General features: G+C 43.8%; 1 pseudogene; it reads left to right on the forward strand.

Annotated features, from left to right (window-relative positions):
- Positions 1–211: 211 nt before the first annotated feature.
- LOC140468098 (regulator of G-protein signaling 4-like) lies at positions 212–8,341 on the forward strand (annotated as a pseudogene).
- The last annotated feature ends 1,698 nt before the right edge of the window (positions 8,342–10,039 follow it).

Here is a 10,039-nt window from a genome sequence, read left to right on the forward strand (position 1 = left end):
GGATCCTGGAGAGCTGCAACAATCTGGGAGGTCCATTTGATTGGATATCATGCCAGCTCACTTGTTTTGAGGATGTACATTTAAACTGTGCAGGAAGTGGCTGTGAGGAGAATAAGAGGAGCCCAACCAAGGGCAGAGAGATTCCGAGGGATCAGCTGGAACACAAACAAGGATTTAATGAAAGGCTTCAGGAGAGAAAAAATGCGTGGAGATGTGCAAAGGACTTGCCACTTTTCTGGCCTCATAGATTCACAGAGTCATAGAGATGTACAGCATGGAAACAGACCCTTCAGCCCAACCCGTCCATGCCGACCAGTTATCCCAACCCAATCTATTCCCATATCCCTCCAAACCCTTGTCGAACGCCTTACTGAAGTCCATATAGATGACACCTACCGCTCTTCCCTCATCAAGCCTCTTTGTTACCTCCTCAAAAAAACTCAATCAAGTTTGTGAGACATGATTTTCCACACACAAAGCCATGTTGACTATCCCTAATCAGTCCTTGCCTTTCCAAATACATACCTCCAGTCTTCCAGCACCTCACCTGTGACTATCAATGATACAAATATCTCAGCAAGAGGCCCAGCAATCACTTGTCTAGCTTCCCACAGAGTTCTAGGGTACACCTGATCAGGTCCTGGGTATTTATCCACCTTTACCCGTTTCAAGACATCGAGTACTTCCTCCTCTGTAATATGGATATTTTGCAAGATGTCACCATCTATTTTCCTACAGTCTATATCAGGGATGGGGAACCTGTGGCCTTAAGGCCGCATGCAGTCTTCTAGGTCATTGTGTGTGGCCTTTTGAATAAATTCAAATTTTGCAGAACAAATCTTTTATTTTTTATTAATATGTCTTTTCTCGTCCTTTATTATTTTTATTTTAATCTTAAAATGAATGTATTTAAAATACTAGAGAGTAAAAGAAAATTCAATGAAATAATCCTCACAGACTGACAGCCACAATTTAAAAATTGGTAAGTCATAAGGGCTATTGGGACACCTGCTATGCTCATGATTTAGTTATAATGTGAGTCTAGTTAGACTTTTACAAAATAATGTGAACTTTGAAGAATATATAATTGAAGTTTCTTGGATGCGGCCTTATTAGTTACAACTAACATAATGTGGCCTTCCAACATGAAAAGGTTCCCCACCTCTGGTCTATATCTTGCATATCCTTTTCCACAGTAAATACTGATGCAAAATACTTATTTAGTATCTCCCCCATTTTCTGCGGCTCCACACAAGGCCACCTTGCTGATCTTTGAGGGGCTCTATTTTCTCCCTCGTTATCCTTTTGTCCTTAATGTACTTGTAAAAACTCATGTTTGGAAAGATAACTTTTTTTTACTGCACCTTCTCACCCAGGGTCTCTCTGTCCTTTCTATTGAAGGAGACCAGGTCTGTGCTCCTTTGAATGATGTATCAACCTAGCAAACCGTGTCTCAGTTGCAGAGTTGTGTGCTGCCATGTGTTCTTATAGTGTCATAGTCATAGAGTCATACAGCGTGGAAACAGACCCTTCAGTCCAAACCATCCATGCCAACCAAATATCCCAACCCAATCTATTCCCACCTGCCAGCACCCGGCCCATATCCTTCCAAACCCTTCCTATTCATATACCCATCCAAATGCCTTTTAAATGTTGCAATTGTACCAGCCTCCAGTACTTCCTCTGGTAGCTCATTCCATACACGTACCATCCTTTGCAATCCCAAACTAAATCAGTCCCTGTCCCTGTCCCTGGCCCATATCCTGCCAAACCTTTCAGGTATCTATCCAAATGTTGTAACTGTGCCCACATCTACCACTTCTCAGGAAGTTTATTCCATGCCCTATGTAAAAGAATTGCCTCCAGTGTCTTTTTTAAATCTCTCTCCTCTTATCTTAAACATATGCCCCTTGTCTTGAAATCCCCCATCTTTTGAGGGTAGAAAAGTTGGCCATGATAGGCTGAATGGTCTCCTTTCATTCTGTAAATCATCCTGGTTTCTATGGAGCTGTCAGGTAAATATTTGTTTTTCGATCTTGAATATTATGAAAAAAGCCTGAGGCTTTTTGTCTTGCGCTCATCAGGACAGATGCAAGAATGACAAATATTAAAGGATTTCAACAGCTGCAGTACAAAGCGGTGTTGACTGGGTTGGCAAGCTGCTTCAGATTGGCTAAGGCATTTCCATGGAGAAAGCTGTGATAAAATATAAGATCTCCAAGACTCCCAAGTATTTCAAAACAGCTGCAAACGTGAACTGTCCTGGTGCCTTCTCCATGACAATGCCTTGATCAGAGTTAATGAGCCAATAGCCAGCACCACTTCCCCTGTGATATAAATTGTTATGGTTGTTTGAAATTTTGCATTCTTGCATGTGTCCTGATGAGGACAAGATGATAAACTCGACAATATATTAGTCTTTTCCGCAATGTTTAAGTTCTGTACTGCCAAGGTACTTGTTGTAACAATTTTGGAAACTTGTTATAAATTGTCAGCTTCAATTGTTTTACCTTCTTCCTACACTCCAGCTAATATCAGTTCTACATACCCAACACCACTTGGGCTAAGATCAGATGAACCAGACCTGGCACTGGGTATAACAGGAATCACTCCTTATCTCTCTCCTAGATAAAGAGTGATTGCAATGATAAATTAAAATCTCTGTTGATGGGACAGAGGGAGCTGAACTTGTCGCACGCTCAGACTAACTATAATTCTGTTAATATTCCAAGGCGAAGGAGGTTGGCACTCTTGGGCTTCCTGCTGGTGAAATCAGCATCCACTGAATCCAGGAGTAAGAGACAAGCCAGGATCCTGGGGTAAGTCCAGTAACTAGAGACTGCCAAATGGGATTGTGTGATGAATACAGAGAAAGGAATGACTGAAATAGTGTCAGCTGGAACCCCATTGTTCAATAGAGCTTCTTGTTAGATCCCAAGAGACCAATTTGCTAACTCATCTGCAATTCAGCCAACTCCTGGTCGACTGTAATCATAGCCTCTAATAACTATAACAACACCCTTAATAACTGTAGCCACAACCCCTGATAACTGTAGCCACAGTATTAAATAGCTGCAGCTATAGTATTGATGGCCACAATATGAAACAACTCTCGCCACAATACCAAAAAAAACTGTAACTGCACCGCTCCAGTTACAGCCTCAAATAACTTAATACAGCCCTAAATAATTGCAGCCATACTCTTAATTAACTGTAACTACCATCTGAAATAACTCTAGCCGCACACTGGAATGACTGTAACCACAGCTGCAAATAACTGTAACCACAACCACAAACTCTGCAACCACACCCAAAGGACTGAAACCAGTGCCCTGAACAATAACCCCATCCTGTAGCAGCATAAGCATCTACAAGCTTTTAACAGCTGTTCACACAATCACCTCATTTCTCAGTGTCTGAATGCTCTTGGATGATCCCAGGTATGGAGGGATTGTCTTATGAGCAAAAGCAAAACAGGTTGGGATTTTTCTCATTGGGTTTTAAAAAAATGTGAGGTGATCTTGTTGAAACTTATAGGATTCTGAAATGGCTTAACTGGGTAAATACTGAGAGGATGATTCCCCCCCATGGGAGAGTCTAGGACCAGAGGGCACAGTCTCAGAATAAAGGGGCACCAATTTAAGAATGAGATGAGGAGGACTTTCTTCTCTCAGAGAGTTGTGGGTCTTTGGAATGAATTGTCACTGAGAGCGTGGGGGTAAGGTCCTTGTGTGTATTCTTGATCAGTAGGATGTTCAAAGGGCAGGAAAGTGGATGTGAGGAATGTCAGATCAGCCATGATCTTGTGAAATGGCAGAGCAGGCTAAAGGGGCTAATGTCATACTCGTTTTGCTATTTATCATTATTTTATGGTCCTCTATCTACGTTAAGACACAGTAAGGTTGTTGATATTGGTGTGAATGTGGCTAAAATAATCCCATTTGATTTCTTTCTGTAGATCCCATGAAGACAAAGCTCTTAAATGGGGAGAATAGGTGGACAAGCTACTGAATTACAAATGTTAGGGTGAAAGAAGGAAAGGCTCACTTCTATTCTTTGCTGGTCTCATCCCTCAGATACGTACTCCACTCCACTCAAAATTTGAATTCTATTGCACCATAATTACTGTTCTACATGAGGCAGACACCAACAGCCAGTTGACGTACAACAAGATCCAGACACACGAGTGAGGGAAATAAGTAAGTCAGTAAGTCTGCCTTGAGGAGTAAGAACCTTGACATTGATTGTTGTACTCTTAGGGTCATAGATCCGTAGAGTTATACTGCATGGAAACAGATCCTTCAGTCCACAGTCCATGCCGACCAAAATCCCAAAACTAAACTAGTGTCATCTGCCTGAGCTTGACACATATCCCTCCAAGCATTTCTTATTCATGTACTTATCCAAATGTCTTTTAAACATTGCAACTGTACCTGCATCCAACACTTCCTCTGGAAGGTCATTCCAAACATGAACCACTGTCTGTGTAAAAAAAAATTGCCCCTCATGTTTTTTTTTTAAAATCTTTTTCCTCTCATCTTAAAAATGCCCCCTAAGCTTGAAATACCCCACCATAAGGAAAAGTCACCTGCCATCACTTTATCTATACCGCTCATGACTTTATAAGCCTCTGTAAAGTCACCCCTCAACCTCCTTAGCTCCAGTGAAAAAAGTCCCAACCTATCCAGCTCTCTCCAGAACTCAAACCCTCCATTCCTGGCAATACCTTGGTATATCTATTCTGAACCCTTACATTGCTGTGGGTCTGGAATCACACGTTCTGAGATGGTCCAGGTGAACTTGTGGTTGGGGTTGAAGGTGTTGGTGAAGTTGATGAACTGTTCAACCTCCTCAAGTTTACCTGGACCATCTCGGACACCTCCCTCCCCGGCCTAGACCTCTCCATCTCCATTTCTGGTGACTGATTCAACATGGACATCCATGACAAATCCACTGACGCCCACAGCTACCTGGACTACACCTCCTCCCACCCTGCCTTCTGTAAAAATGCTATCCCTTATTCCCAATTCCTCCACCACATCTGCTCCCAGGAGGACCAATTCCACCATAGAACACACCAGATGTCCTCCTTCCAACAAAGATCAGAATTTCCCCTCCCACATGGTTGATGATAACCTCCAGTGCATCTCCTCCACTTCCCACATCGCCACCCTTGAACCCCACCCCCCAACAAGGACAGAGCCCCCTGGTCCTCACCTTCCACCCTTCCAACCTTCGGATACATCTCATCATCCACCACCGTTTCTGCCACCTACAAACAGAAGCGACCACCAGAGATATAATTCCTTCCCCAACCCATTTGCGTTTCGGAGAGACCATTTCCTCTGTGACTCCCTTGTCATCTCCACTGCTCTGCCAAACCACCCTTCCCTCTGGACACCTTACCCTTCCATTGCAACAAGTGCAAAACCTGGCCCATACCTCCCCTCTCACCTCCATCCAAGGCCCCAAAGGATCCTCCACATCCAACAGAAATTTACCTGTACTTCCACACATGTCATCTACTGCATTCTGTTGCACCTGATGTGGTCTCCTCTACACTGGGGAGGTAGGACGCCAACTTACGATCATTCCAGAGAACATCTCTGGGATACTCGCACTGACCAACCCCACTGCCCTATGGCTGAACACTTTAACTCCCCCCCACTCCACCAAGGCTTGCAAGTCCTGGGCCTTGTCCATCACCAAACCCTAACCACCTGACCCCTGGAGGAAAAATGCCTCATCACTGCCTTGGAACCCTCCAACCACACAGGATCAATATGGATTTCACCAGTTTTCCCATTTTCCCTCCCCCCAGCTTATCCCAGTTCCGGCCTTCCAACTTGCACTGCCCTCTTGAAAGATCCTACCTATCCATCTTCCTTCCCACCTATCTACTCCACCCCCCTCTCCGACCGAACACTTTCACTCCCACCTTCATCTACCACTCACATTCGCAGCTACCTCCCCCCAATTTATCTCTCAGCCTCCTTGGCCCACAAGCCTCATTCCTGATGAAGAGCTTATGCCTGAAATATCGATTCTCCTTCTCCTCGGACTCTGCCTGACTGGCTGTGCTTTTCCAGCACCGCACTCTTCGACTCTGATCTCCAGCATCTGCAGTCCTCACTTTCTCATAGATGGGATGACTGTACAACTATCAGCGATAGATTTCATTACTAAAGCTAGCTATTGATTTCAGACCTAGTAATTGAATTTAATAGTTGTGATTTATTAATGGAATCTGGCTGTTGTGATGGGATTTGAACCCAGGTCCCAAGAATATTACTTGGGGCCTCTGGATGACTGGACCAATGACAATATTAGCAATGCTATCATCTCCCTTGACACCTTCTGTGCTTGTATTGCAATGGGAGGAGTCTGATTTATCAATAGTTGTAAGAGTGGGAATGGATGGTTCCTTCATGAGGAAGCATAATCAAATTCTCTTTCTGTCTTATTCCAGGTCGCATGGCTGCAATCCAAGCATTCCTTTGCTCAGAGTTCAACGAGGAGAACATTGACTTCTCTCTTGTCTGTGAGGACTACAAGAACACAAAGACCAGTTCCAAACTCATGGTCAAAGCCCAGAAGATTGATGATGAGTTTGTCAAGATCCAGGCCCCGAAGGAGGCAGGTTTGCCTTTCTTCTCTTTTGAGCATTGCCTTAGTGCGTATATTTTCTTTCATCATCAGAGCACTCTTGACTGAATCAGGGGTCAAGTAGAACAGGGCTGGGGGGTGTCAGAGTGGTCAGTGAGTACTGAAGGTGATGGGGAACTGGAGGTGGGGGAAAGTCAAGGTGTTTGGAGAAAGCTAGATGGGGTGGGCAATGGGAGGTCAGAGAAAGTGGGGAGTTCAATTAGACCTGTACCTCATCTGAGGGTCTCATCCTCCAGCTGAAAACCTTCCATGGTTTCACAGTTTCCTATATCTCTTCCTGTCCTATTAGAAGCATTGTCTTTCAGATGAGATGTTATACTAAGGCTTGTCCACACTGTCAGATAGATCCAAAGCATCCATGGCACTATTTCAAAGAAAATCAGCACAGTTCTCCCAGGTATGCCAGCTAATGAATCCCTCAATCAACATCATTAAACAGACGATCTGGTTATTTAAGTCATGCCATTTACTGTACATTAATTTTGGACCCTACTTGACATGTGTTGGTGTGTATCAGTGGCCCTTGACATAGCATTTTAATTTAAAATTGTTGATTTCCTTTGAAACATCTTGATTTAGTTGTACAACCCCCCTTGTTAACGATCGTCACCTAATTTGGTTTCATTGTTTCTATCACTTTGCAGATTAGGAGAATGAGGGCTCTTGTGGCATAGTGGTAGTGTCCCTACCTCTGGGCCAGGTGGTCGGGTGATATTATCTGTGAACAGGTTTATTAGAAGGCAATTTAAAGAGAGAATGTGGAGAGGGATGGGCAAGGAATTCCACTTGGGCCCAAAAAATGATTGCTATGAACAAGTCCAGACAGTGGGATTGTTAAACCTGGCTGACTGCCTGCCTCTTTTCTGTGGTTATGTTCACACCTGGGTGGCCTCAAAGAGACATTATGGATTGACTACTGGTACTTTACAGGTTGGTGGGCACTATCAGGGCTGGTAGGCATCAAGTTCCCTCAAAATCACATCTCATTTCAAGCTATTAAGTTTCCTTTCAGATCTTGATCTTAGTTACATGACGACCTTCAGTGATGGGCCCCCTGTTTAGTTTGGCTCAATTCAGTTTGATTTGAACTGAATCCCACCCGAGGCAGAAAACCAATCAGGTCTCAAGCCCTACCCGAATGGCTGACACCTTCTCCTAGTTGTCACTACACTGCAGTCAGTTCTCATTGGGAAACTGGAAGCCAATTGGAAAATATCTAGGTTTAACAAGATTCTTCATAAACATAATTACCTCTTGGGGGTGGAAGGTATTCCTTGAAATAGCAATTGCCTATCCCGGCAGGGCACAGTATCTTGGGCCTTGGGCCCTGGAAAAGGCTTGGGAGTTTCCTAGCAGTGAAATGGCAGAAACCACATGGAATCTGTGGGCCCCCAGTCCCCATGGCTCTACCTCAGCAAAGTGGTAAACTGCTTCAAAGGGAGGGTTTTGCAGGGAAGGGAGCTGGTGAGCAACATGCTGATAGTTTCCTTTTGTCATTTATTTTCAGGTGAACCTGGACTTGCTTAGCAGAGAGTTCATCCTCAAGAACTTGACCAACCTGGGCCTCTCCTGCTTTGGCCCAGCCCAGAAAAGGATTCACAGCCTCGTGGAGAAAGATTCCTTCCCTCATTTCCTAAAGTCCCAATTCTACCTTGGCCTGTTCAAGCAGACTTAAGAAGGAGGGAAGATTCATGTCCAAGAGAGGAAGGAGCATCATAGAGAGTTCCAAAGACCGTCTCCCAGGTGACTCAATCTTTGGGTCAGGAATTTACATTCCTTAGGCTAGGCCCTTAAACTGTGCAACTGACTGGGAAGGGCCAGTCTGATTCAATCTGATTTTAATCCAGCTTTAGTGAGCAGTGAAGATGATGGGACGTGCCCAAGGGATGTGGTCCATCAACAGCTATGACAGTCTTTGGGGTAGGTTCATTTGGTTGTGGGGGTAGTTGGGAGGGTGCAGGGTGATGGAATATTTATCAAGTACTCATGGGCCTTGGATGAGGCCCCTCTTGCACTTACTGCTGCCCCGTCTGCTCCATGTGCTGTGGACAGCAACAGCTTTACATTCACAACTTATGGATCAGTTGGAAGAGTCGGACATTGAACCCTCAGCGTTGTTCCACCATCAGTTTTAATAAATTCACCCTGTGCTCATTCCCTAATAATTTGTTGACGTGAGTCCATATCAATGACGTAGACCAAGCATGACCCCAGAGGAGGAAGGTGAGAGAGTTCTTGGTCAGTGTGGAGTTGGGGATGAGCATTGGTAAATGGGAAAGAGGGTTTAAAACCTGCTGGGTTTGGACTAGAAACAAAGCAAAGACTTGCTTTACATCGGCTACAACAATCAGGCTTCTGAAAACAGGAGATTAAGTCAGGCCGACAGAGCATGAGCATTTAAAGGGACCCCACATCCATCAAAATACACTCCAAGCTCCACAGCCTCTGTTATTGCCTGAGGATTTGTGACCCCAAAGGATCGTGCTGCATCCTCACTGGGGGTCATGACCTACAGTTTGGAAATGTGTGAATGACATTCCTTATTCTAAATGAATCAATCAAGTTAATCTCTTCCCTCCCTATCTCTCTCTCTCTCTCTCTCAGTTTTCAAAAGTTGCTCAGAACACGTAACCACATATGACACTGAACTGAAGAAAAACTATTTTTAATATAACATAGACACAAGGACCTTCTGTTAAAGCATTAAAATCCTTTCTGCTGGCTCTCCCCATTACTGCTTTGTCCATTGAATTGTATTTAAAGTGTCAGTTTTGGCTCAGTAACCAATTTATAATCTCAATCCCCCTCCAGAGACTTGAACTGATGACACAGGCTTGCACTCAAAGTCCGTGCTGAGGGGGTATGGCCTGTTGGAGTGCTGTGTTGTAGAAAATATGTTAAGACCTTAAAACCATCAGATGTAGGAGTATATGTAGGCCATTCAGCCCAACGAGTCTGCTCACCATTTAATGAGGTCATGGCTGATCTGACAATCCTCAACTCCACTTTCTTGCCTTTTCCCCATAACCCACAATTGTTTTACAGATTTAAAAATCTGTTAAAGCTTCTACATATATATGAACAACAGGAGAGTCAACATATGAACCTCAACCAAGGTCACTAAATCTAACTCTGCTATTAGTGGGAGCTTGCTGTGTACAAATTGACTGCCCTCATTTCTTAATGTGTGATTTTTTAACTTTGACCACTCCAATCCAACACTGGCTGCTCCACATCATAGTATTTTATGAGTGTAAGAAGATCTGGTTCATTTCAGGTTCCTTTCTTGTCGATACATTCTAATGATAGTGAAGGAGATATGTATAAAGGATTTTGTAACTTATTGATATATGACTACAAGGAGAAATACTTG

This window comes from Chiloscyllium punctatum, chromosome 46 (assembly GCF_047496795.1).
Source record: "Chiloscyllium punctatum isolate Juve2018m chromosome 46, sChiPun1.3, whole genome shotgun sequence".
NCBI lineage: Eukaryota > Metazoa > Chordata > Chondrichthyes > Orectolobiformes > Hemiscylliidae > Chiloscyllium > Chiloscyllium punctatum.